The sequence below is a fragment of the Calidris pugnax genome, unplaced genomic scaffold (assembly GCF_001431845.1).
Source record: "Calidris pugnax isolate Ruff unplaced genomic scaffold, ASM143184v1 scaffold251, whole genome shotgun sequence".
In the NCBI taxonomy this organism is placed as follows: Eukaryota; Metazoa; Chordata; class Aves; order Charadriiformes; family Scolopacidae; genus Calidris; species Calidris pugnax.
Genome location: NW_015091133.1, coordinates 204,092 through 231,502, shown reverse-complemented (window position 1 = coordinate 231,502; position 27,411 = coordinate 204,092).

Sequence of the window (27,411 nt, the reverse complement as noted above, 5' to 3'; positions counted from 1 at the left end):
CCCTGAAGTCAAAATTGGGAAGAAAATAGGCAAAAACTAACATTTCAGATCTTGTTCCCCACATAAGGAAGTGACTCCCATCCCCAAGCCTGTCCATCTGGTATCTCTGTCTAGTGCCCAAGTGCAGGAATGATCTTAGCTTTTGTTTCTGAGGAGGATCCCATGGCAACAAAACAAGGCAAGGTCCAAGAGCATGTCATAGTAACCTACCCATTAAAAAACTTGGCTGAAGTGTAAAGGCCCCCACTCCGCCTGAGTTGGTTTGTTTCATGTTAGCTTATTTGTCATGAGAAATCTGAGACAGCACATGAAACCCCTTTCTTTTATTCCCACTCCCCTCCATCAATTTATACATCCTTCTTCATATACTTTATACATCCTTCTACATCTACTTTATACATCCTTCTACATCTACTTTATACATCCTTCTATTACATTGAGGAGCAGAAATTTTCTTTGGCCACCCAAGAAGCTGTTGGCTGCCCCATCCCTGGAGGGGTTCAAGGCCAGGCTGGATGGGGCTTGGAGCAACCTGGTCTGGTGGGAGGTGTCCCTGCCCAGGGCAAGGGGTTGGAAATGGATGATCTTTAAGGTCCCTCCCAACCTGACCCATTCTATGATTCTGTGTATGATTTCCTTATCTCACACCTGCCTCCAAGCACTGCAAAAGTCCTTCCTTCCACTGCACACAGGAATGGAGTCAGGAACACCTGAAGGGAAAGGGGATATCAGAATGGGGATGCTGTACATTCCCTTCTACACAGCTGGTAGATTAAGGCTTGGAAGCCTGTTTCCCAGGACCTGGGCATCTCTTTACACATCAAAACTCAAGTGTCTTCCTTTATATAGAAAACAGAAATTAAATTTAGCTTTGAGTGTCAAAAAGTTGTTGTTGTAATGGGCCAGATTAATTTCTGGCATGAACAGATACAATTGTCGTTGATTTTGATGATTTATGGCAGCAATATATCCTCGGTGTAACTCCACTGGCTTTGCTGCTGTTACGTTGAGGCTTAATTTAGCCTGATATTTTTATCAAGGGAAGGAACAGAATTAAAAGAGCACATGGCTCAGTTCAGGCATTTGGTTTTGACTTTCCCCTTTTACACAAACCAATTTGCTTTAAGCTCCAGCCCTCTCTTTTCTGATATTGCGGTAGCCTTAGAGTTGGTTTTTTTTTTCCTCTACCTACTATTGGCATCTGGGCTTATTGACAAATCGTCACCTGTGATGTGTTTGCTGTCTTGCAAGATTACAGATGACTGCTGCCTTGCACTGCTTCTCTTCTCCCTGTATCTCTTGCATACTGAGTAGGTTGTTTTCTGGCCAGTGGACGCCAACAAAGAATTTATATTGAATGCTTTTTATGTACTCCTCAGTCTAGAACTTTTCTTCTTTTAATGAATTCACAGATAATGTTCTGAACAAGTGCAGGGCAGAGATCTTAATGCAAATTGTTAACAACTTCAAAATAAATATATTTCATACATGCTACATAATTGATGATAAAATTTCTCTTCTTCTTTTTGAAAACTTCATTCTTTCATCACCTGCAAAATTATCATTGGAGTAAAGAACAAGCCCAATACTCAAACTGGATGCCATGTGCAAGGACATGAATATCTGTCCCCTCTGTGAGACAGATTCTTGAAAGCCACGTAGTTACCAAATCCAACAGCTTGACCTGTTTTATCACATCTGCTTAACTCGTATTCTGGACATCTGCTGGTATGAGTGTTTGACAAACACTGATATTCTGTTTCACAGCAATGGCACTGGTATGGGTACCCCCAGGAAGCCCTCATTGCTGCCTGGTTGGGCATAGAGTTGCTGAAGAAGAGCCCAAAGCTACCAAAAATGTTGGCATGCTGTACAGCTGGGCTGCTAGAGACAAATGAACAAGAAGAGGCCCCTGAAAACACTTTAAAGATGCTCTGAAATCCTCTCTTCAAGCTTGGCAGAGCAATACCAGAACCTGTTAGAACACGGCTACATATCAAGGTATCATCTCCAGGAAAACCCGTGATGAAGTTGCTGCAGACCTTGGAGGAAAGCACAGAAGCCTCACGGGAGAGCAACAAGGAAGGCCTGAGGCACTTGGCGGCCATCAGAAATGTATGACATCAACCCACAGCCACACTAGCTCCTCAGGGGCTTGTCTGTCCCCACGCAGCTGAGAACATGGGCACTGAGGGCCATTAGCTACAGCTCACAGGAGAAAGTTGTCCCTGAGCAAGATAGTAAACCACAGGCAGCACTGACAGTGTAGGTGTCCGTGCACACATAGCTGTAGTTCTGCTGTTTCTTTTTTCTGGGTATACATACTTAATTTCCACCACAGGGGCTCGATTGCAGTAATTAACTGAGGTGTGACAATATTTTGATGTCTTCGTGCACAAACAGCCCCGTTCAGTAAGTGCAATGAGTCATCCGAAATCCTCCTCAAAGCTGCCTGATGAGACTTTGAGCAAAGGGGGCAAGGGTTCCTGTTGCCCTCTGCATCAGGAGACCACTGAAGAGGTGTTTATTCCTTCCCTCTGCTGCTTAAGCTCCACAGTGGAGGATTTTTAGACCTTTCTAATTATTATTTACTTTCAGCAACCTTCTGCCGAACTACTGTTCACAAAACAGCCACAACAAATAAATATGCAAAGCCAGGGCTGCTAGTCCGGACAGCCGGCGTGCTTGCTCGGAGGACATCTGCCCTTTCCCTAGCACCAAGATCACAGATTGTCAGCAGTGGCCTTTCAACTCATCGTAAACTTCCTTCATTAGGCTTGTATGTCCTTGTCCCCCCCAGAAATAAACCCAGAAGACTTGAGACCTCTTTTGGTTTTCTCCTTTTCTTTTTTTTTTTCCTTCTTCTTCATTGGGCTTTGCACAGCCCTGGAAAAATGTCTGCAATATCTTTCATAAACATCATCATTTATTAATGTACTGCAAGTCTGAAACGGCCCAGTTGTTTGGGTGCTTGGTAACGTCTGAGGTTAGCTCATTTAGAAAGAGGAGCAACACTGGAAAGTGTTTCTCTTCAGAGAACCATGCTGATGAAAAGTTGCTTAGAGCTCATCCAAAATTCTGTCTCACACCGGATCTTTCATATAGTTTCTTTTGGATGAACTTAGAGAATGTGCGGGTTTGTTTGGGGTTTTTTTCCCCTAATAACCACCAGTGTATTTGTATGCATTATTTTAATGCAGAGATTTTATTTTGATGTTATGTGAGAGATGTGGAAGCTGCACCTGGGAAATTTGGCTGGCATTTCTGTAGGAATGTAACAATAGTAAGACGGCTTAACCCAAGTGGGCACTGGTATTTAACTTGCTCTTATTTTCATCTAGTAATTTCAAATGTAATTTGAATATTCATAAGATAGCAAGGCGGTGACTCATTAAAAGATGGATCATGTTCCATAGAGTGAGATGCTGTGGAAATAAGCAGTATGTTTGCAGGTTGAACAGATCAAATACAGCAGAGGCCGGAAGGGAAGGACACACAAAAAAATCACTTCTCTCTTTTCTCAATATGTGCATAAGAGGAGGATTAGGATCATCTTGTAATATTCAGGAGAGCTGCAAGGGAAAATAACTTCCCAGAGCAACAGCTGTTTTAGATGTTAGAGCAAGATTAAAGAGAACCTATTCCATCTATCTTTTGTTCTAAATGAATGGTTATCTGCCAAACCAGCAGGTCAAAACAGGCACTTCTGTGAAGAAAAACATCTCTTTGCAAAAATTATACTCTCTCCATGGATTTGGTTTTCTTATCTGATAATGGGCAATCATGTGCCATACTCAAGTTCTCTGTGTAATTACTAATTCACCATTTCAGTTCTCCATGGTTAGCCAAAAAGGCCCTTAAGTAAGTAAAAAGGAATGCAAAAATCTTAATAAATTCAAGATGTTAAACTCCGATTTGTACCTAATTCCGTTAATACGTGCAGTTCAAATTAAAATGTAACATCAGACTTTCTGGATTTGCTGGCTTTAAAAAATCCAATAAAAGACAAGATTCTATTATAAAAATATTATAAGTCAGTTTTGCTCTCATCTATAGCTCCATTAAGAGAAAACTAGAGGCAAGTAATAACTTCTATAAATGAGTCATTATCAGAGATTATTATATTTTAAATAACATCCAAAAATTTGTCAGGCATTAAAGAGCAAATAGGAAAGATTTGACTTTGCTTCTTGTACAAAGGCTCAAATCCTCAGAGGCTTACATACTGAAGTCCTGTCGAGGGCCCAGGTTCATTCCATCTAACCAAAGGATCTTAAATTAGGAGGCAAGTCAACACAGACTCCCTCCAAAAAAATGCCCAAAGAAAAACGAGGGATGCCAAATGACTACTCAGTTACCCTAGAAAATAAATATCCTTTTGAGGTAGGCAGCCTTTTGTTTTTGGGGTGCTTGCAGGGCTCAATGTTCCCATTGAAAGCAACTGAAGGCAGAATGCAAGTGCTTCACTGGAAGTGTGGTGGGCTCATTGGTTGTTCAGTGCCTTGACACTTGTGACAAGCTGGACCTCTGTGGTGCTGGGATGTGCCAGGTGACACCAATAAATAAGGGGAGGGACAGAGAGAAACCAGATAAAATTTATGGCAAAGGGCTATGTAAGCATGAATTTTTTACACATGCATGTCCCGATGGTACTTGCAAATTTGTTAACTGATATATTTTACTTATACTAACCAGATCACGAACTGCAAGCAGCATGGAAGAAGCATTTGTTTTTGAAGTAACTTAAATAAAGAGCAGATGGTGGCTTGGTGAGCAGGGCCTCGATTTGTTCTCAGTTCCAGGTTCAAAGTCACAACCTATTTGTGAGACTCTAATTCAGAATATAACATATTTGAGCCAGTATTCACAAAAATCTGTATGGAAAAGCTTACATTTGATAGCTGAGAGTCAGTGTGTTGATTAATTTTTGATAGAAAGAACTTAAATATCCTGGCTGCTTGGGCCATTGCATATCTGATTTATATCTGTGAAAAAAAAGAAAGTTACAGGACCACACAGAGACAGAGTGAAGGCTTTGATTGCCCACCAAAAGAGGCATCTGCTGCGATGTGGGAGACTCAGACTTAGCTCCCCATTTCAAATATTTCACAGTCCACCTCTCCAAAAGAAGAATTCAAAAACACCAATCTGTCAAGAAACAGGCAGAGGGATATTTGGGATATCTGCCTGTATTGTAGGGTAGTAAAGTTTCCAGTACTCTTCCAGACGTTCTTCAGCTCCTTTGGTGCCCATCAGTCCCTCTGATGGTAGCTACAGCTGCAGCTGATGCTTGTTGTCCTATGGGACACCTCCAAGATGCCCTCCTCTCTTACCTTTAGTTATGGTGGTGGAGGCTGCAGACACTGATCTCTTTGGAGGACCAAAGAAATGACCTGATGGTACACATCATCCCAAGGAAAGCATCTGGATCTGCAAACCTCTTGTGTTTAGCATACAATGCCCTCTCTCACTTGCCCGCTCCAACTTGGCCCATCTTCCCAAAAACAGGACCAGAGGCAGGGCCAGCCTGAAGCAAGTAGAAAACCAAAAAAAAAAAAAAAAAAGAGAATTAAAGTCCTCTGGAAAGATCCTCTGCTACAGCACGTCCCCCTGAACAGCCCAGAACTTCATGTCTGATCGTTTTTTCAGTGGCGCAGGGGTATGTCCTGTGTCTGCGCCAGCCCGGGGAGGGCATTTATATATTCCCCACTAAAAGGGCTGAATTCCTGAGGCAGAGGAAGAAGCTGTTCACTCTGTCCCTCAGCCTTGCCAAACCTCTCTCATCTCGAGGGAGAGTCTCGTTACAAAGAGGGTTTCCCCCTTCTTTCACCTTGGAGCACTTTCAGTCATTTCAATGTGAGCTCTCTCTTTGGATCTCACTGTTGTTAGAAATGCATACCTTTCTTGGAGCTAAAATGGCCATTGTTAGGAACAAAAACAAAACATCTCTGTGTGTGGGAAAGTAGGAACCAGCACAAATAGTCACGACTGCAAATGGACACTGCTTTTCTTTCCAAGTGACTATAACCCCAGATGGTAAGACATGACTCTGCTGGCACTCCTTAAAGTACTAAAAAAAAGCCCCATTTCAAGTACATTTGCCTCTCGAAATAGAAAAGTATCCTCTATATTTATGTTATATTAGTGGTTGGTTTTGGAAGTTTTGCCAAAAGTTGTCCAGAAATAAAAAAATAAAAAAAAAAAAGAAAAAAAGTTTTGCATGAATCATCCATGTTATGGTCTTTGTAACTCTACATCATTACCAAAGTATGTCCCAAATTGCTGCATGAATACCAGACTTGAAACACTGGTGGGAAAAGGAGGGTATAAAATTATGTCAGAGAACAACTAGTACTAATATGATGGCAACACAGTATCATTCTGTTAGCCTACGATATTTCTGTGGTGATGCTCTAAGACTTATGCCTTTGATACAACAGCAGATGTGATAATGCTCTGTTTTACATATGGTGTTATGCCTCCATCAGTCTGCGGCAATGTAACCTCAAACCATAAGAGCAAAATAAGGCTGAACCTATAACTTTTTAAATACTTATTATACAGTGCAGCATTGCAATGGTAATACTTACTACGGATTCGACTGAGGGAGCCTCTGAAGAGAAGCTGCTGACACACTAAGATTCCTCTGATGACATCTTGAAACAAAGATGAATTTATTGAAGACAGTTGTACTTGCCTTTCAACAGCTACCCCATGAAATGGTTTATGACTTTTTTTTTTCATCATCTCTTAGTTATAAAAATAAGGTTTATGAACATCTGCTAGTGGACACTTTAAATTGTCACCTACAAAACAATCTATTTCTTCTAACAAATATTTTTACTTGTTTATTGCTAACCATAAGAAGATGAGGACAGTCAAGAACAGGAACAGATTGTCTAGAGAGGCTCTGCCGTCTCCACCATTGGAAGTTTTCAAAACCTGTGTAGATAAAGGCCTGAACAGTTTGGTCTGAGATCAGACCACAGCTGTCACGTGGAAGTGAACTTCCTGAGGTCCCTTTGCACCTGATCTGTGCTATCATCTTATGATACTGAGATTTACTGTTTACAATTTTACGGCTGAAATAATCTGCAACAGAGTCTCATCGTTCAGCGTTGTACTTCCACCATAACATTAATTCAATTGTCTGGATCACAGATCCTGAACCTCAAAGGGGACTTTAACATCCCTGATAGCTGCTAGAGGGACAACATGGTAAGATGATGACAGCCAAGAGGACTTGTGGAAGGGGGTAACTTCTTGGCTCAGGTATAGGATGGGCAACTAGGGATGATGCCCAGTTGGATCTGCTGCCCACTAATAAGGAAGAGCTGGTCAGGGAAGTGACAATCAATAGTAACGCTGGCTGCAGTGACCATGAGATTGCAGAATGTGAGATCCAGAGGAGAGCAAGAAAGGAGATAGCAGAGTATAGAAGAGCACACTTCAAGATATTCAAGCAGCTGGTAGGTGGCATCACCACAGTTCTGAAGAGTAAAGTTGCTCAGGGAAGCTGACATAACTGTAGCAAATGCTTTTAAAACAAGCAAACATACAAGCAGACAAAGACTTTGGATCTATTAGTAAGGACTAGACACTGGCTTTGTTCCAAGACCTAAGACCCATGCCAGGGGGGTATTCAGTTGTGGTATGCTCAGCAGTAGCAAAAAAAAATTATCTTTCTAAAGGACTCACCTTCAGCATACTGTTGCTTGCGAGAAAGAGGAAGAAAGGGGGAATGGAAATACAAGCACTTGAAAATTGTTACTGCCCTACACCAGCATCAAGTGATGTACATGAACACACCCTCTTAGGCAAGTCCTTTTCCAGTTTTTGTCCACCTCCTTGGGGATCATGGGGGGATGTCACATACAGATGAATTAAATTTATCTCACTCCTCAGCCAAGGTATTGTAATAAGAATTTCAGTCTTCAGTGCTCCAGCCAAAGAGAGCCTAGGAGCTTTCTTAAGCTCCCTCAGTCATACACATTCTTCTTACAGGAAGCTAAAAATACTAAAGTCACTGGCACAGCAAACTGACATAACAGGTAAAACTTTTGGTCTGCTAAACGTATTAAAATGGGGAAAAGCTATCCTACAGACATTGTCAGCTCTAGGGGAGTCTACAGAAGGAAATTTAACACAAGAAAGATGCAAAAAAATATTTTTCATTCCTCAGATATAAAAGTTGCTCTATGTACCAAAATAAGAGGCAGGAAGGAGGAGGAGAGTGGAGAAATTCGACAGGACTCATAAAGGTCTCCAAAATTTAAATATCCATGTGGTAGGAATCTTACAGCTAGAAACTCACAGGAAATACCCATGGCCAGATTTCCAAGGGTACCGAGAAGTCTATGAGCCAGGCTTGAGGCCCTTCAGAAAAACATCGGCATAGGACCAGAAGGACTTAAGGAGGAGACCTATGACACGACTTACCATGTTAGGTACTTGTGCTAAAACCATCCACCCACAAAAGCCTTGCAGGGCTCCTCCTGCTTCTGGTAGACACCTATTTATCTATTTCTTTGATACCAGCATACATTGGGCATTTCAAATTTAGTCCTGGAGTGTCTACAGAAGTGCCTCAGTCCTGACAATGCCAAGCATCACATCAGGATAAGGCAATTGGTATTCCTCCTGCTGGTCTCATGCCCAGCCAGGTATGGCAGTGGTCCCAGAGCTCACCGACACAAAAGGGGGAGGAGGGAGACTACATCTTTAATCTTTAATTGGAGCTGTGAGATATCTAGATGTAACATCTTAACCCTGTACCTCAGTCCTTCATGAACACAGTAATTACAGAGCCAGAGGGTATGCTACCAAGATGAAGGAGAACAGGGAGCTGGGAGGAGGTGGTCCCATTCCTATCAGTTGAAGCTGTTTAACTTTTCACTAAATTAATTGTTTGCCACTGCTTCCAGCTAATACCACAACTTGTGGGATAGGGACCTGCACAGCTACTTGCTCTGCCTTGTCGACAGTGGCCCAGCCCCACAAAGAAGGTTGCTCTGGAACGGGAGAGGTGAGAGCATCCTCACAGCTCCAGGTGTGCCAGAGAGGGTTTGGGATCTGGCTTCGGGACTGGGGCACTCTCTTGAGTGCCACCACTTTGAATCCTCTTGGTCTCCTACCTGCCAAGCGAGTCCTTTGTCTGCCAACAGCATCCTGGCCAGCTGGACTGGGTCAGTGATCATCCCCCCATACTGGGCACTGGTGAAGCCCCATCCTGAGTACTGTGTCCAGTTTTGGGCCCCTCACCACAAGAAAGACATTGAGCATGTCCAGAGAAGGGCAAAAAAGCTCGTGAGGGGTCTGGAGAGTAAGAATTATGAGGAGTGGCTGAGCAGGCTGGGGGTGTTCAGTCTGGAGAAAAGGAGGCTGAGGAGAGACCTTCTCTTTTTTACAACTCCCTGAAAGGAGGGTGTAGCTGGGGGAGGTCGGTCTCTTCTCTCAAATCACAGGCAATGCGACAAGAAGAAATGGCCTCAGGTTGCACCAGGGGAGATTTAGATTGGGTATCTGGACAAATTTTTACACTGAAAGGGTTACTAAACACTGGAATGGGCTGCCCAGGGAAGTGGTGGAATTGCCATTCCTTGCAGTATTTAAAAGATGGACAGACGTGGTGCTTAGAGATATGGTTTAGTGGTGGTTTTTTCCAGTGTTGGGTTGATGGTTGGACTCAATGATCTGAAAGGTCCCTTCCAACCTGAGCAATTCCATGATTCTATGATTCTATGAACTGCCCAAGGATAACCGGCCTCTTCTGTCAGCCACGTCCCAAAAGTGACTGCCTCACTCATGAAGTACGCTGCATGCAGGAGAGCAATTTTCTGACATCTTGGCTAAAATGCCCTAAGGGCAGAGTATAAACATCATTTCTTCTTGAGTTTTCCATCTACGAGTTTCCCATCGTATTTCTACTCACCCAGAACTCCATGTAGGCTCAGATCACAGCTGGGATGCTGAAATCCCCCTGAAGTACTCCAGACAGAGCTGGCATACCCAGCTTACGCTGTAGGAATCCCTACAGATGAATAGATGCCTCAACACCCACCTTCAAATGCAGCCTGAAGAGTGATTGTGACACTGGAAACTTTATGCAACACTGTTATTTTCACGTGCGACAACAAAGAGACCCCTGAAAACAGAAAGAATCATCTCTTGGTACTGAAAGCTCTAGACCCCCCAAAGAAAATATATGAGTATAAGCTATTTTCATGGCAAATGGGGACAAAATTTTAATCTCGGTATTATTTTAAAGAAGAAAGCTGAATTTGGTTTCAGAGCAGGTCAGACAGATGTTCCACCCAAGGAGCCAAAGCATTACTAACTATTATATTTGTGTTTTATTACAGAGTCTCAGAACCATAGTCGTGGGCCAGGACCCCACTGTAATGGATGATATATAAAAACAGAACTAATATCCTTCCTGACACAGGTCTGAGAAACCCACTGGCTTGAGTGCGATTACTCACACTGCAAAGAAGCAGTTAATTTGTCCTAACGAATAAGCCATCTACATTTTTACACACATATCCCAGGAAAGTATCCAATATCAGGCTATAAAACTGAGGTTCACCATGAAAACGAGCGTATGCATTTGTAGCAAACAGCAATGTGCCTTTCTTTCTCAGAAACAAAGAACATCAGGAGAGACCACTTTCTCTTTTGCTTTGGCATTTCTTTGTGTTGGTGATTTCCCAAAAGTCAGGCTGGTCCCATACCTAGAATAACAAATTTAGGCAATGTGAAAGTTGATTATAAAACTACTTGAATGCAACATTGCATTTCTTGTTTGAAAATACAATTAAACAGTACATAAAAACCTGCTAGTTAGTAACTCTTAAAATACGACTATGATTAGACCAAAGTGTTTTAATCTGCAGACAAGTTCTATTAGCCACACACACTAACTTATTTTGCCAATGACCATTACTGGGCTTTACCTAGGAACTGGCCAAAACATGCCACAAAATTGGAGATGTCCTAGAAGTTGCATGAGAAAACTACTTTCTTGCCTTCTTTCAATCTTAAATAAATAGTAGGGTACTGTGTGTGCTGAAAGGGAATCGTTTATGTTGGACTAAAATAGAGAAGGAAAAAAAGATGCAAAGGCCAGAATAAAAGTAGGCTGGATGCCTGGAAATAAATATGAATATATTAGAAAAATATTTAGAACTAAGGATGTGAAAAATGGAAAGCCCAAACCAAAACTAGGGAAGGAACTTAATATAATTCGGCTTTACGATTAAGAAGTGGCATGATACCAATGCAAAGCAGGGCAAGATTGTTTCTGAGATCTGGAAAAATGGGAAATTTCTGCTCTTTAACTGCTCTGACATGAACCTCAAACAACTCCTTTGGTTTCTGCAGATTTCTTCCACCATTAGGCCCAAGTATTTTGCCTAAAACTCCTGCAAATGCAGGGTGATCATACGGCAACCTGGATCATAGGTTTTATCTGTCTGAAACAAGAGCAGAATCTCAGCCCACAAAGATATGACTTCACCATCACCAAGGACTTCCCTTGGCAGCAGCACAAACTTTTCACTCTTCAGACAGAGGGCTACTCTTATAGGTCTGGGTGTGCCAGACTACCACCACCACCATCTGTGGCAAAGGCACAGAGACAGGACTACAGCACTCACCAGATGCCAATTAATAAAAAAAAACTTTCCTTGTTCACTTCCTACCACAGAATCTGGGAAGACTTTTTCTTCTAGTGCTTTCCGTATCTTTACCACTGAGAAAATGAAGACATGCCCCATGGCAGGGGGTTTGGAACTCGATGGTCTTTAAGGTGCCTTCCAACTCTAACCATTCAGTGATTCTGTGATACCAGACTAAAGCAATTAGGTGGTGCATGGCCAGATGGTGACAAAAGGCTATGAAATCATGACCAAAATGAGGATCTTTCTGCTATTCCGCCTCTGTTTTGCCATATATACTAGAAGATAATCTTTTCTGGTTTTGCTGTTTCATGATGAGCAATACCTCTTTTGTGGCTGCAAAATAAAGAAGAAGTAGGTCATCGTGTTTATTATAATGCACCAGAAAAATAGTGGTCTCTTAAATACTACGGAGTCTGAAAAGGTTAGTGACAGAGAGGACCAAGAGGTTTTACTGAGAAATTATCTGCAAAGGCAAAAATAGAATGACTGCAGAAAGAGATCAAAAGCAAGAGCACAGACGAGAGGAACACAGGAAGGCTCAGGGAACAGAAAATGTACTAGACTGTAAATACAGAACCAAGGAAAGGAAAATTATCTACAAATGGAAAAGGTAAGAATGGAGGAGAGCCAACACGTAAAGCATTATAAAGTATATTCAAAAGATGATATTTTAAAATATCACATAATAAAGAGGCCTTTGAGAAAAGATGCATAAAAGAACCCAGCAAAAAAAACCCCAAATAAACAAACACTGAATGAGCAAGAAAACCCATCAAACTGGAGGGCAGACAGAGGCAGAGAAACAGTCACGTCTGAAGCAATAAATGGTGAGAAAAAACATAAGATACGTTAACAGAGAGAGGGAAAACAGGATTTTAGACAAATACTGGAGGACTTGTACTGTATATAGGGCAAATTACATGACAGGCAAAGGAGCAATTAGTAGAAAATAAGCCTGTCATTTAATCCTAGCAGCTGGTTAGAACCCAAGCGGATGAGAAATGTGGTTTAAGTGGTTTCTTTAAGACCAGCATCCCAGAAGCCCAGCTAAAGAACATAAACAGAAAGAGGGTGTCAATCATGCTTGTTGGAAGCAAAATGGCACACAAATGGTTTAACTTAATCCCTGAGGGTTAAATGTTGATTCCAACTTTGTTTTCGGGTTTCAGCCTACATTTAAGAAAACCCCTCGATTCCATTTGCTGCCCAGAGCCTTTGACATTCCACTTCTTAACTTTCTTCCTTTTTCATAACTAAAAGGATCTCTGATCAAACCAAATTCAACAAATGTCAAAGGCATTCTTTCAAAAGTCAGTATGTGGTCTCAAAACATCTCACTTCTTGGCAACGACTGAGAGCAAGAAGATTGGGCCGAGACAAGATGATCATTATTATTTTTAAGGAAAGGTATTCGCATTTAGTCATTCGTTCCATCTAAGACATCCTCTTCAAAGGTTGTTTGTAATTCCAGTCGGCTGTGCATCACTAGCTCCCACGGGAACCTCGGATTTTAACTGTTGTGTTGAGTCACTGGAAAACTCACTTCGACACAGGCATCTCTTGACCCCCTGCATCTAAGCACAGTCGTAGCTTTTTCCTTCTGGGGGGAGACACTGCCCCAAAGCTTCAGGCTACAAAGCGTGTCGGGGTACTGCGGGCTTGCCTTGGTACGGATCACCACAACCAGAGTTGTGAACTCCAACTTCGCTTCATAAAAGCAATTAAAAGTATTCAGTTATAAATTAAAAATAAACAGGAAGACCTTATCTGAAAAGGTAATCACAAGTACCTCACCATGTACGTAAATGCACATATATCAATACATATGCATACAATTTTATGTGCATCAAGATGTCTTTGATAGATATGCAACGTCATCAGTCAGCACGGTTGTGTCACTACGTAGGATTAGCAATTTTATAGTGCTCAGAGCTGTTTATAGCCAGTGGTAATCTTCAGGATCAAAAAAAGCGGGGGGAAAAAATTTCTTCCCTTTGGAGGTACACCGTCTTAGTGGTGGGGTTGGCTTAATGTAGCTGCGTACTGCACTCAATGATGATTTAGGAGTGTATGTAAGACTAGACCAAAAACAATTTTAATGGGACACAGGTAAACTATCAATATGATCTTTCCTCTCAGCACTTAACAAAACACTTGGCTGGAGTGAAGAAGACAGAATAACCCTCCAAAGCCATTTTGGGGCAGGCGTATTGAACATTTTAGGTGCCTATATTACTGCAGGGTCCTGGGCCATCTGGCCCAAACTGTTTCATGACAGAGCTTTGGCCAGCAGTGTCCCCTGTAGTGACAGCCTTCTCATATCACTAAGGACTGCAAGAAAATTATCTGTACATTCTTTATACACATCAATTTTTCCATGGCCAGACAGGATCCAAAAGGCTGACTGCCATGAGAACCATGTGGAATGGTCTATCCAGGGTTGTTCAAACCCACTACACAAACACATGAGCTTTGCCTGTAGTGAACATCAAGAGCTTGAAACGCCCCAACTCCTGGTCCTGGACCTCCCCACATCTGGAAAGGCAGCTGGACTGGCATCTCTCCTGAAACCAGAAGAAGCAGGACTGGTCTTACAGGTCCTACATCTCAACTAATACAAATGAGTGATTTTGAGATGTTGGTATCTTGTAAATAAGTCCATATGATTAAAACTGAACCACATTTTTTTTCACCTTTTCTTCTTTCCAGATTTCTTTCTCCCATTGCCAGGGTTGCACTTGTGTACGGTGACTGCTTTCCTGTACATGGACGGTGCCACAAAATCCCTTTGTCTGTACATTTGTTTCTCTAGGCTTACAGAGCTACTTTTTGTACGCATCAGTGACAAATGTAATTTGCAAAATATTTTCCTTACTCCGCATTATTTATTTCCTAAGTCATTATTAAATCTTATTTATCTCTCCCACCTTAGTAACAACATGACCAAAGCTGACATAGGAAGAGATGGGCAAAAATACTGCTCTTACCACACAACTTTATTGATGTTTCTGCACCAACTGTGATTCTTGGCAGTCCAGTCAAGCCTTTCCCAGCCTTGGACGATGAAGTCATACCCACGACATCAGCAAAGAGCGATTCTGCTTCTCCTCACTCGTGTTAGGTGGGCTCTTCAACGTGCTCTTAAGAGAAGTTGATGCCTCCAGATACCCTGTGAGAAGCAGTTTGTGTTTATTTCCCCTGTCATTGCAGGCATCTGTGTGCCACCCACTCCCTGAAGAGAAGGCAAAGCACTTCTTGGGAACTTGGGCTCCCAAGGGTAGATGTGTTTTGCATTTCTCTGATTCACTGAACGCCGCATGACTAGTGCCGATGGTTAGGCTTCCTGGGTAAGCGTGGGAAGAAGGGCTCAGCCCCTCTGTCACCTCCATCTGCTTTCCCAGAAAAGCTAAGGGGGAATACGACTGGGATTTCCATGTTGTAAATTTATGTCTTAAGTCCTTTAACGCCTCAGCAAGTTTACTACGACAGTTGACAGCCATTGCAAAATATCCCAAAGAAAAAAAGTAGTGAGGAAGTGTTCTTCTCTGTGTTTATTTTACATTCACCTTGCATGTACTGGGTGCGTGTACGTTTGCTTGTCTGCTCAGGGACCCACTAGCCCATTCTCCCCTAGTCCAGTAGATTAAAAGCCGTTGGGTGATCCAGAATGCTGAAGCTCCCAACTATTGAGTGTTTCCACAACATGTAGGCTAAGCCCTGGTCCTTGGACCAAGTGGTACAGGATAACTCACATCTTCTCTCACTATAGTGCATGGTCCACGAGGCCACATTCCCCTCACCACAAGAAAGACATTGAGGTGCTGGAGCGGGTCCAGAGAAGGGCAACAAAGCTCGTGAGGGGTCTGGAGAGTAAGTCTTGAGGAGTGGCTGAGCGAGCTGGGGGTGTTCAGCCTGGAAAAAAAGAGGCTGAGGGGAGACCTTCTCGCTTTCTACAATTCCCTGAAAGGAGGGTGTAGCCAGGGGGGATCGGTCTCTTCTCTCAAGTCACAGGCAATGCGACAAGAAGAAATGGCCTCAAGTTGCACCAGGGGAGGTTCAGATTGGATATTAGGAAAAAATTTTACACTGAAAGGGTATTAAACATTGGAATAGGCTGCCCAGGAAAGTGGTTGAGGCACCATCTCTAGGGGTATCTAAAAGATGGGTTGACATAGTGACATAGTGACAAGTGACATGGTTTAGTGATGTTTTTTTATCAGAGTTAGGTTGATGGTTGGACTAGATGATCTGAAAGGCCCCTTCCAACCTAGACAATTCTATGATTCTATGATTCTCTTTCTACACCTCAATTTCTCCCACCCTCTTTGTCCTGGACTGGACCCTGGTAGTGGGTAGAGCACTTTGAAGTACAAATGGGTGCCCAGTTGCTCAGTTCTTGTTGGCTTCCCAGGAGGTGGGTGGAGAGATGCAGTTGGTGCCCTTGGGGAGACAAAGGCTGTGGGCAATCAATTCCTTCCTGTACCAGGGCACTCAGCTCTCCTAGTTCCAGGCCACCTGCTTCCGAGTCTATTCCTGTTGCCAGCTTCCCTTTACTTTCACCAATGGTCTCTGTCACTGTAAAATATTCATATTTATTCATTTCTCCTTCCTTTCTGAGACGCACAGGAAAAAAGTGACTCCCGCCTTAATATTTTTTTAATGTTGCTGGGATTGTTGCAAATCACAGCAGATCAGCATTATGCTGTTGTGGGCACAAACTTTCAGTCGCATTCAAAAAAGTGTTCACTCTTCCAGCAAAACCTGTATTTTTATCAACTATGAAACATTTGGGAGTTGTGTTACCTTTGACAGCTTACAATGGGAGACAATAAAAATTAATAGTACCAACTCTTCTGTTCTTTTCAGGAGTCAACAAAATTTATTTCATTATGGCAAAATTTTGCCTTTCAAAAGTTTTTCCATTATTTCATTTTAACTTATGGATCATAATTTTAGTGTTATATTCCTATACATATTTCATTTTTTATATTGCATTTTTGACATTATCCAAGTGAAATATTGCAATGGCTCTAAACATAATTTTTTCTGGAACAACAGGCCTATAACTCACTTAAATTCTCTTTATAAACTACATTCCGTAAAGCTCAGCAAATAATAGAGTTTGTAGTCTGGGACTGAACCAAAAAAGTTGAAAAAGAAATTTCGTTCAAGCCAAATCAAAACAGAAATTGACGTTACAAAAATAAATGAAAAATGGGGTAGATTATTAGCAGAAATGAAGTTTTTCCTTTTCTTTTAAGTATGTTAGTGTCTCTGCTCTTAGATGTCTTATTAGACATTGATTTGGCATGTTCAACCCAGCATCATGAATCACTTCTGTCCTCGTGAAACCTCCTTTTTGGTGGACTTCATGGGAAAGACCTTCTTGGCTCAGACTGTCTTCTCCAGGAGAGGATTCATTCTGTGCCTCCCTTGCCTCTGGTCTTTGGAGGTATCCAAGCATGGGCTAGGATGCTCCTGCTTACTTTTTTTTAATTTTTTTTTTCCATGTTTAAAATTATCTGGGAGCACTGAGCAGCAGTGGCTTCATGTAAGCTTCTGGCCTGCCACCACATTCATTGCTGTCACTATCCTTGTCCAGAAAAGCCACATCTGCTTAACTTGAAATGGCAGATTTTGTGAGTGGGTACACAAGAGGTAGTTTTTAAACATCAGATCCTGTGAAAAAGGAGGTTAAGAAGCTCCCCAAGTCTTAAAGTGACATGCCCATCACCAGAAATCCTTTTGGTCTCCATAGAGATCAACATTTCAGCTTGCTCTAGTTACTAACATTGCTCTGACCAGCAGAAGAGTGGGACTTGCCTGAAAATGAAGTTCTCAAGGGAAAAATAAAAAAAAAAAAAAAGAGGGGCAAAAATTAAAATGTAAAAAAAATTGCCTTCACAGGATGATGTTGCCAATACAATCAAAATAAGTAATTCCCTGGGCACTGCTGCTAACAAACCCCAGTTTCCCATGTTCTCTTGTCTCAGGACTGAGTTATCTGGTGTCTCCCAAATTCTAGATGCCCTGTTAAAAATCTGTCCAGTTTGGTAGAGCTGTAATGCCACTTTCTTTTGTGGGCCTCTGAGCATGTGTATAACACGCTGACAGGAATGTCAAGAGGTCTTGCTCCTGGCTGCCTGTCATTCAGGAGGTCACAGGAATCTTTTGGAGTTTCCGTTAGGTTTTGTGCAACTATCTGGGGAACTGCTGTTTGTACAGCAGCAGATGCCAGAAGCCCTAATTCTGTACTTTCCTCCATTTCTAGTGTTGCTTAGGCTGCAACATAATACTAAGCACTAAGGAAGAGCTTGAACAACATCTGCCTGATTCAGGCAGCCCTTCTCTTGGTGGTTATGAAGTCTAATCCTCTTTGTTTTGACGTTCTCCATTTCTGTCTTTTCTGGTTTGGATCCTCTGCCTTATACAAGATAGATCATCTTTCTTCCATTGACCTGCTGGCTGAGCTCCTCATAACTAAAAATGCAGGTTTTCACATTTGCCATTATCTTATATGAGACTTATACTAAAACTAGGAAGAATTTGTTTTTTTCTGGGCTGCTGAAATCAAGTGTTAGAGTCTATCTTCTGCAAGACGTCTAGATTCAATTCAAATTTTCTTGAATGCTCTCCTTTCTCCCAAGACCCATATGAACATTGCTCTAAATAACACTTGCTCTGAATGTTTTCACTTTTCTTAAAGTGGAAAATCAAGCTCACCACTGTGCTCCTCTAGCAACCAGGTTCTGTTCCCACCAAAATTATTTTAACGTTTTATTGCTTAATTAACAATGCCCAGGAAGGAGCAAGGTGCTTTAAAATACGGATAAGAAGAGCCAGATTACTGCCTGCAGCAGTTTTCAAATGTGACATGGTGGTGAGGATGACAATAGAAGAGGGAAAGTCGGTGGGTAGGAAAAATCAAGTATGAAAAGGGAGACTGCACTGCTGTTGCCTGATACTGACTGTGCTCCATGAACAGGTAGAAAACCAAGCATTTCTAAACAACTATGAAATATAGTATCCCATTTTCTTGGAAACATCGTAATAAAATCTTGGTTTTTGAAGAAGTCAAAATAAAAAGAGAGCAGACCTCTTGTCACCACCTCAGAAAAGTGTTTTGATTTAGTCTATTGATGAAGTCAATAGACTTCAGTGGCATCTCGATCACGTTAACTCTTTTTTTTTTTGCCGGAATGGCAATAGGTGTGGAAAAAAGTCCAGGCCAATGACTACTATGGAAAAGCTGGCATCAGAAACATTATTTTTCTCAAACATTTTGCCGGTTTGAAAATTAATGACAGCATTGCATTTATAGAATATGAATTAATTACTGAAGTTTTTCCCCAAAATTAATTTTTCTAAAGATATAAATTTTAAATGGAGCTGTTGTGGCTGCTTAACACACTGTGGACAGAACAAAATAAGAGCACTTTTTTGAAGAAAAATGATGCCATTTCAATAGATTTTAACATTATTCTACTAACAAAAGAAGTGTGTGGCTGAGAAACTACTTTAGGCTGGTCACACCCCTAGCCTGGCTTGGGAAAACAAATCTAGGAAGCTCTTTATTCTAATCTATTTTTCTAAGTAAAAAGTGCACCATAGACTCCATAAGATTTAAAACCTGCTGTGGTGTGAGCCACAAGACTTTCTGCAGCTAGTTATATTGTTATTTCAGTCTGAAACATCACCAGCTTACTTTTTTTTAATCTCATTATTTTTAAGAAAACAAACTTATTTTTGTAGAAATTCAGGATACATATATTTTTGCATAGACTTGTAATATCAGCTGAAGCCAAAGCTAAAAATTAAACATCCTTTAAAAATATATGCCTTGTCCCTGTAAAGAATCTGGTGAAACGATGCAGCAAGCCAGCTTGGATTTCCTTAAAGAATAGCAGTCAACTTGTTATTATTCATATAGCAGTAGCATCAAAATACTTCAATGAGTTTTAAGACTATGGTGATGGCACAATAGCAAGGCTGAAATCCTAGTCCAGTAAAACCAATGTCAGAACTTGTCACCAATTTCAGACAATGATCTCTCATGAGAACCAAAAATAACTAGTATAAACTCATTATTTTTAAGAAAACAAACTTATTTTTGTAGAAATTCAGGATACATATATTTTTGCATAGACTTGTAATATCAGCTGAAGCCAAAGCTAAAAATTAAACATCCTTTAAAAATATATGCCTTGTCCCTGTAAAGAATCTGGTGAAACGATGCAGCAAGCCAGCTTGGATTTCCTTAAAGAATAGCAGTCAACTTGTTATTATTCATATAGCAGTAGCATCAAAATACTTCAATGAGTTTTAAGACTATGGTGATGGCACAATAGCAAGGCTGAAATCCTAGTCCAGTAAAACCAATGTCAGAACTTGTCACCAATTTCAGACAATGATCTCTCATGAGAACCCACCTGGAATTCTGTGTCCAGCTCTGGGAACCCCAAGAGAAAAAGTACATGGGTGTGTTCAACAGGTCCGGAGGAGGTCACAAAGATGCTCCAAGGGCTGGAGCACCTCTCCTATGAAGACAGGTTGAGAGAGTTAGAAGTGTTCAGTCTGGAGAAGAGAAGGCTCCAGGGAGACCTTAGAGCCTTTTCAAGTCCCTAAAAGCGACATACAGTAGAGATGGAGAGGGACTCTGGATCAGGGAGGGGAGTGGTAGGACAAGGTGGGGGGGATGGTTTTTAACTAGAAGAGGGAAGATTTAGATTAGATCTTAGGAAGAAATTCTTTGCTGTGAGGGTGGTGAGAGCCTGGCCCAGGTTGCCCTGAGAAGCTGTGGCTGCCCCATCCCTGGAGGGGTTCAAGGCCAGGCTGGATGGGGCTTGGAGCAACCTGGTCTGGTGGGAGGTGTCCCTGCCCAGGGCAGGGGGCTTGGAATGCCATGATCTTTAAGGTCTCTTCCAACCCGAACCATTCTATGATTCTAAAAGGAAGTTGAAGACGATGATACTTCATCCCTGAAATTCATCATTAAAGTTCCTATTGTCTGAGTGACCAAAGTCTTACAGTTCAACTCTCTGCAGCACACTCTTGCTCCCAACACTTGTTTAACTCTTTTTGCAGTTTTCTTCTACAGAGTTGCTGAATAGCTTTTACCAACACTCAGTGACTCTCTCTAATTTCTCAATTTTTCTGCATTTGGAGTTATTGAAAGTTTTGAATACATGGAAAGAAATCTTGGAAGAAATACCTAGTCAAGCTTTCCTAAATATTGAGTTCCTGTGAATTGAACTTCTTAATTGCACACTTCAACATGTGTACAGTTATGTTTTGCTATCCTAAACTGTTTGTTGTATTCTGAAGTCTGTGAGACATGTTCTAACGCACTTTTATTGATGTTTGTAAATATGATATGGTCTGTGAGACATGTTCTAACGCACTTTTATGTTCTAACGCACTGATGTTTGTAAATATGATATATATGAAAATCTAAACACAGGTTTAAAATCCCTTGGCAGAGGGTGCCTTCAGACTCCAGATTCAGAGAGATGGAGATTCCACCAGAGGAAAAAGCTTGTTATAACCAGAAACATGTTAAATTTTAATTCATTTGAAATAATATTGATTGCATAAGCAATTATTTCTTTTCACTTTGAACAACTTATGAACTAATGGACTAGCTCATTATTAAATTGGTTTCTACTCATAAATATTCATAGAATAATCAGGATAATCTTCAGATTCAGGATGTTCACCAGATGTTCGCTCTGACCAGTTTTTGTTGTTATTTGTGCTGTGTGATTGGCCACTCAAACCATATGGCATTGTTTCTGACCCCTGAATCAGTGACAAATGCTTAAATCTGGACACTGATGAAAAACAAAAGTTTACTTCCATTATGAATCTTCAAATGAAAAAATAATGTCCCCAAAAATCTTTCCTTTTTTTAAATGAATTGTGAATATTTTCACCCATTCCATGTGGACATCCAAATAATGATGAATAACATAAATTAATCCTAGGGCATTGCTTTTTCTCACAGTTTGCACAGATCAGTCTTTTCTCATTTGACAAGCTCTAACTTTTACCCAGGATCTAAATTTTAATGACAGTTACATTGTTTGCACTTCTGTTGCTATCATCATAATCATTATTATTATTAGCCTTTGAATTTGTTATTTGTTCTATTAATTCAATATATTGATTCAATCAACATATTTACTTTGCAAAATGTGCTTTCAAATAAATATTTCTGGGCAAGACAGACCTACTGGCTCTTTTCTTTAAAACAATAAATACCATTTTAGGAATATTAGGGGAAAAGACATATAAATTGGCACTTTTCTTAAAGATTTCTGCACATAGCAGCACATTTTTTCACAGTTATATAAAAGTCAACTTTACTTGAACATTTCTGAGAAAACTAGCACTTTTTCTTCAATATCTGGAAATGATTCCTACATAAAACATCATGTCTTTAACTTCCAAAGTTTAAAAACATTGTCCACATGGCATATTTCATAATATTGGCTATTCTATTCATACCCGTGCATCAGTCATCACCTTGGTATCTGAATGCACAAATTAAAAAAAAAAAAATATTTTTTCAATTAAAAAAATTGAAAATTGGCTTCTCAGGGGTCACAGAAAGTTACTCCAGATAATGAGCAAGAATTCACTCTAGTCTCAACTTTAATCTGTATCTTTAAAGATGAACTGAGAGAAAACAGAAAAATATATCTACTGTTTAAATTTATAATTTTGCTATCCACAAAATGACAAACAAATTGGGAGGACACGCATCAATTTGGATCAAAACACACTTTATCCCAGACAAATGCAAGGTGATATACGTAGGAAGAATGACATAATTCACCGTCATCAAATGAGAGCTGTTTCCCTGTAGGGTCTTAGGGTATATGATGTGGAAGAGCTGATCTAACTCTCCAGATTGTCCCTTATTCATGTGAAATTTCTGTAAAAAGCTGCAAAATGCAGGAGATCAAATCTGGGCATGAAACAGCAACAAATTCTTGAGAATAAGCAGCCCTTCCGCAGGAAGTAGGTTTCTGCCATTTTTCATTCATCAAAAGTTCTGCCTTTTTCTTCCATCATTCCAGCATTTCGTAACCAAGATGACATTTCATCAGGAGAAACATTTCCGAAAAGAAATAGTAGAAGGGAGTCCTGCTCCTCAGCAGCATTTTTCCTTCTTGAATTAGGACCATGATGCTGTGCAGTAGTCACATATTTAGAAGGGTTGCATTTGCGACAGTAAGTGAGCAGTGCTTCAAGAATTATCTCCTGTGATTGACAGATCTCAGACCGTGTTTTGCACACATGGCCTCTAGAAAATAAATCTAGGATTTCACATCCTTCTGTTCTGTGTTTTTCAAGATTATGAAGAACATCATGCCACTTCATGAAGTTTCTGTTAGATCTCCAAGTGGTGTATTTTTGTAACAACTACGCACCAACAGCCCCTCCCGAAAATGCTGCAACTGTGTAGAATTGGACACTTTAATTATTCTGAGCTTTCAAAAAACTTTCTTGGCTGCCAAGGGAGGAGAGGAGAGGAGAGGAGAGGAGAGGAAAAAAAAAAAAGGAAAAGAAAATAAATTAAAATAAATTTAAAAAAAAAGAAAAAATAAGAAAAAAATAAAGAAATAAGAATCTTAGTGCTGCACATAAAACAAATCTTTTCAGGCTGGGTGCAAACAGATGATGACATTGTTCATTTGGAAGAGATGTTTCTTGCTAGATCCCAGAGCATTTCTCGTACCACGTCCAATGCTAATTCAACTTAGTCACTTCACTCTGGAGAGAACCACATGTTGTGGATAAAAATCCACAGTGTTCTCTACTTTTCACCACTTCTGCAGTACGCCAACCATTTGTTTGTGTTCTCATCTAACTGGCTTCATTCTTCCAGGCCCATTGAGTGCTGTCATAAGCCTTTGTTGCATTTAAAATGTATTTGGAATACTTCAAACAGATGAAGAACCTGAGATGAGGCAGTCTGACCTGTCTGTCAATATATGAAATAAACTTCTCAGTCCTGCTTCTGGCTCTCTCCCCATCTTGCATCTCTTCCAGCCTTTGAGCAGGATATTAACCACACACCTCCTGTCTGATCAACATCCAACTTCATCCCTTGTGGAAGCTCAAGTTTCTATGAAATTGCACCGGAGGATGAAGCTGTCCTGCTGTCCAGAGAACATAGAATGAATGAAGCCAAGAAAAAAAACGTTAAAGAGATGTAATGTGACACAAGAAAATATTCCTTAGCATATACAGTAACATCTATAACCCCATTTCCCTTTGGAGTTATGGACTTATACAGTACAGAAGGATGATATTCATCATTTCCATCGGCAGCAATTTTCGTGCTACATTTGCAGAGGCACCGAACAAACTCAGACTGGAGAATATTGAGGTCTTGAAGCCAGGAGGAAGAGCCAGTGAACATGAGAACATACGAAACTGCAAAATTAAACTAAATGAGGCACTTGGTGCCTAGACACATTATTAGGAATACTATATATGTGAACACTCTGCTGAAAATGAAAGGTGAAATTTTTTTTTGTTCCAAACCTTGAAGATTCTTCACAACAGGTTTCACTCTTCAGAATGCCTCTGCATAGGGTCTGAATTTCACTTACAAGATTTGCTTTAAACTAAGGGAGTGGAAGGGATATGTTATTCTTATTTCATGTGTGTCTCTAAACTCAGCTTTAGATGGAAAGAGAAAATGCTCATAAATAAATAACTGTAAATTGAATTTTTCTTGCATCATGGATTTTTTCTTAGGAATCACTATCTAATTATATATAGTTATATAGATTTCTAAGACAGTAAACTTCCTAGACCAAGGCTTGGTAGGGAGGCAGAAGTTGTTATCTTCGTCCATTTGAAAATTATGTAATTTCTATAAAGACCTCTAAATAAAATTTTATGAAATACTGTTGGTTTTTAAAAGGTTGGGGTTTTTTTATTATTTTAGTGGAAATCCATTTATTAATTGGTTTTATTTTCTGCAGGGCACAATGTCAATGACTTGACACCACAAGACAAATCTACCAACACAGCTACACAAATTTCAAGCAGCTAGCTAGAAATGCCTTAAAACCATTTCAGAGGTTTGGTTTCAATTATATCTTGTGGGATTCTCAGCTATCCTTGTACATTTTGATAAATGAAACTAACAACTGGAACTCTGCCCTTCCATCTCTGTTTACACACTCTAAAAAACAAGAGCAACAAAATTTGAAAAGGATGGAAAGGGAAAAGGAAAATTACATAAATGAGACAGAACAGAAAAACAAAACAAAATCAAACACATCAGAAAAAAGAAAAGCAGGAGGCCAAGTTTATGTCTTCAGCTTTGCAAAGGATTATTTCCTGATGCATAGTTTCCCACAGAAGTGAATCAGAAAAATAAGAATACCCCAGACAGTCATGCAGCTCTATAAGTAACATCAAAAAATGACCATGTTTTGCTATCTCTAACAAGATAAAGAATTTTCCATTTGTTGAAGGTGCAAACCAAAATAAGTTGGAGCTCTCAAAAGTTTCAAATAAAAATTATTTATTTTATCCTGTTTTAAAGCAGATGGTTGCCTAAAACAAGGTTCAGTTTATTTGTCTCTTCTTCAAGGGTCTCACTGTTTTGCTACCAGAAAACATCTCATTTCTACTCTGTGGCCATTCGTGATTAAGAGTTCCATCCTTAAAACACTTAGATGGCATGTCATGGAAAAGTTGTTAGCTGGGCCATAACAACAACTGGTAATACAGATTTTAAAATTCCGCCTGATCGAAGGGAGAAGACGTGTTCCTCCCATTTACTTGTATTCATAGAATCATAAAATCATAGAATCATAGAATAATAAAACGGTTAGAGTTGGAAGGGACCTCAAAGATCATCCAGTTCCAACCCCCTGCCCTGGGCAGGGACACCTCCCACCAGACCAGGTTGCTCCAAGCCCCATCCAGCCTGGCCTTGAACCCCTCCAGGGATGGGGCAGCCACAGCTTCTCTGGGCAACCTGGGCCAGTGCTCCACCACCCTCACAGCAAAGAATTTCTTCCTAATATCTCATCTAAATGTTCCGTCTTCCAGTTTAAAACCCTTCCCCCTCATCCTATGGCTCCCCTCCCTGATCCAGAGTCCCTCCCCATCTCTCCTGGAGCCCCTTTAGGGACTGGAAGGGGCTCTAAGGTCTCCCCAGAGCCTTCTCTTCTCCAGGCTGAACCCCCCCCCCAACTCTCTCAGCCTGTCAATATTATTATTATTTATAATATTATGCAGGACAATGCTGTACTGACTCTCTGGCGTGTTTTCAGTTCAGAACAAAAGCTCGTGTTGCATCCAGACCAAGGCAATCTCCACCGTCTCACATTATGTCATTTCTTAAAAAAAAATGTCCCCTTAATATTTGCAACAGTTAAAAATAAGTTTTCCTTCTTAAATACGAACTTGTGGAAGAGCTGTATTCAATAAGAGCACAAATGCACCAGACATGGACCAGGCAGTCTCATAGCTGCAGCTTTGTCCCTGGTGCACAGCAAGGTTTGCTACAGGGCACTACTATTAAATAATAATATTTTTCAATATTTTAAACTGTTTCCATTAAATTACCAAAGCACAATTAGTTTTATGACCTTTTGGTAAAGCTGGTGATGTGGGATGTTTAGGCAGGGGTTTGGGTTTTCTGTTGGACACTTCAAACTGTACTGCTATTATTGGCATATTTGATGTTTAGACATTTTTTACAGCCTTCTGTAAACCAGTAAGTCTAAATAATTTAATTTTTGCTGGAATTTTATTTCCAGTGAAACCAACCCATGTGCGCTCCCTCTGATTAAAAAAATAACGAACTTTTAACAAAAATAAAGCACCAGACTCAGAAGGGGGAAAAAATGCTGGCCATTTTCCTGCTTTGAGGTCTTGTCTGCCTCAAACCCCCTTTTTTTTTCCAAGACTTTTGCCTTCCCTACCAAAGAAAGATTTGCTCTTTTTTTTTTTTTTTTTTTTTTTTTCTTCCTTTGAATTCTGTGTTTAGACACTGGAAAACCATCCAGAGAAATGGACTGCCTTATCTTCATACTTACCTCTCACATGTTTCACAGTGCGTAATTCCTGAGGAGAGGGTCAGCAGCTTGGGAACCAGAGCAGAGCTCAGGGTCTAACCCCAGTCCATCGCAGACTTTGAGCCTGCTGAAAACCCAGATTATTACAGAATCAGTCACTGACCACTACATAAGCGAAAGACAGACCTTTTTTTTTTTTTTTTTTATCACAAACCAGCCCCCTCATGTCAGGAATCCCTCTGTTGAAACCCCCATCGCTAACCACCATGTCTAGAACACAGCCTCTGATTTTAGGAAAGCTCTGGAAAAAACAAAGATGTTTATCTTTTAGACACTGGACAACCCAAACCACTAGAATGAAGCAGTACCATGGTTTCATGTTGCATGGTTATGATTAGAGTGCAGATTGATAGTTACTTCATTATCATCCTTCAAATGCTTCCTTAAGCTGTCTTTTGCCAACCAAAAAGAAAAAAAGAAAAAAAGTAGCAATGCTATTATGACTGCCTCTGAAGCTAAGACATATCTTCTCATTCATCCTCCGTCTGTGTCCGTCTATTGTCTCATACATAGAAGCTCTTTATTCTATATTTGTAAAGTGCCTATTAAAATGGGATCACAACCCGTGGCTGGCTGTGCTGAGCATCACAACAAGATGAAGACAAGGCAGCTTCAGGCTT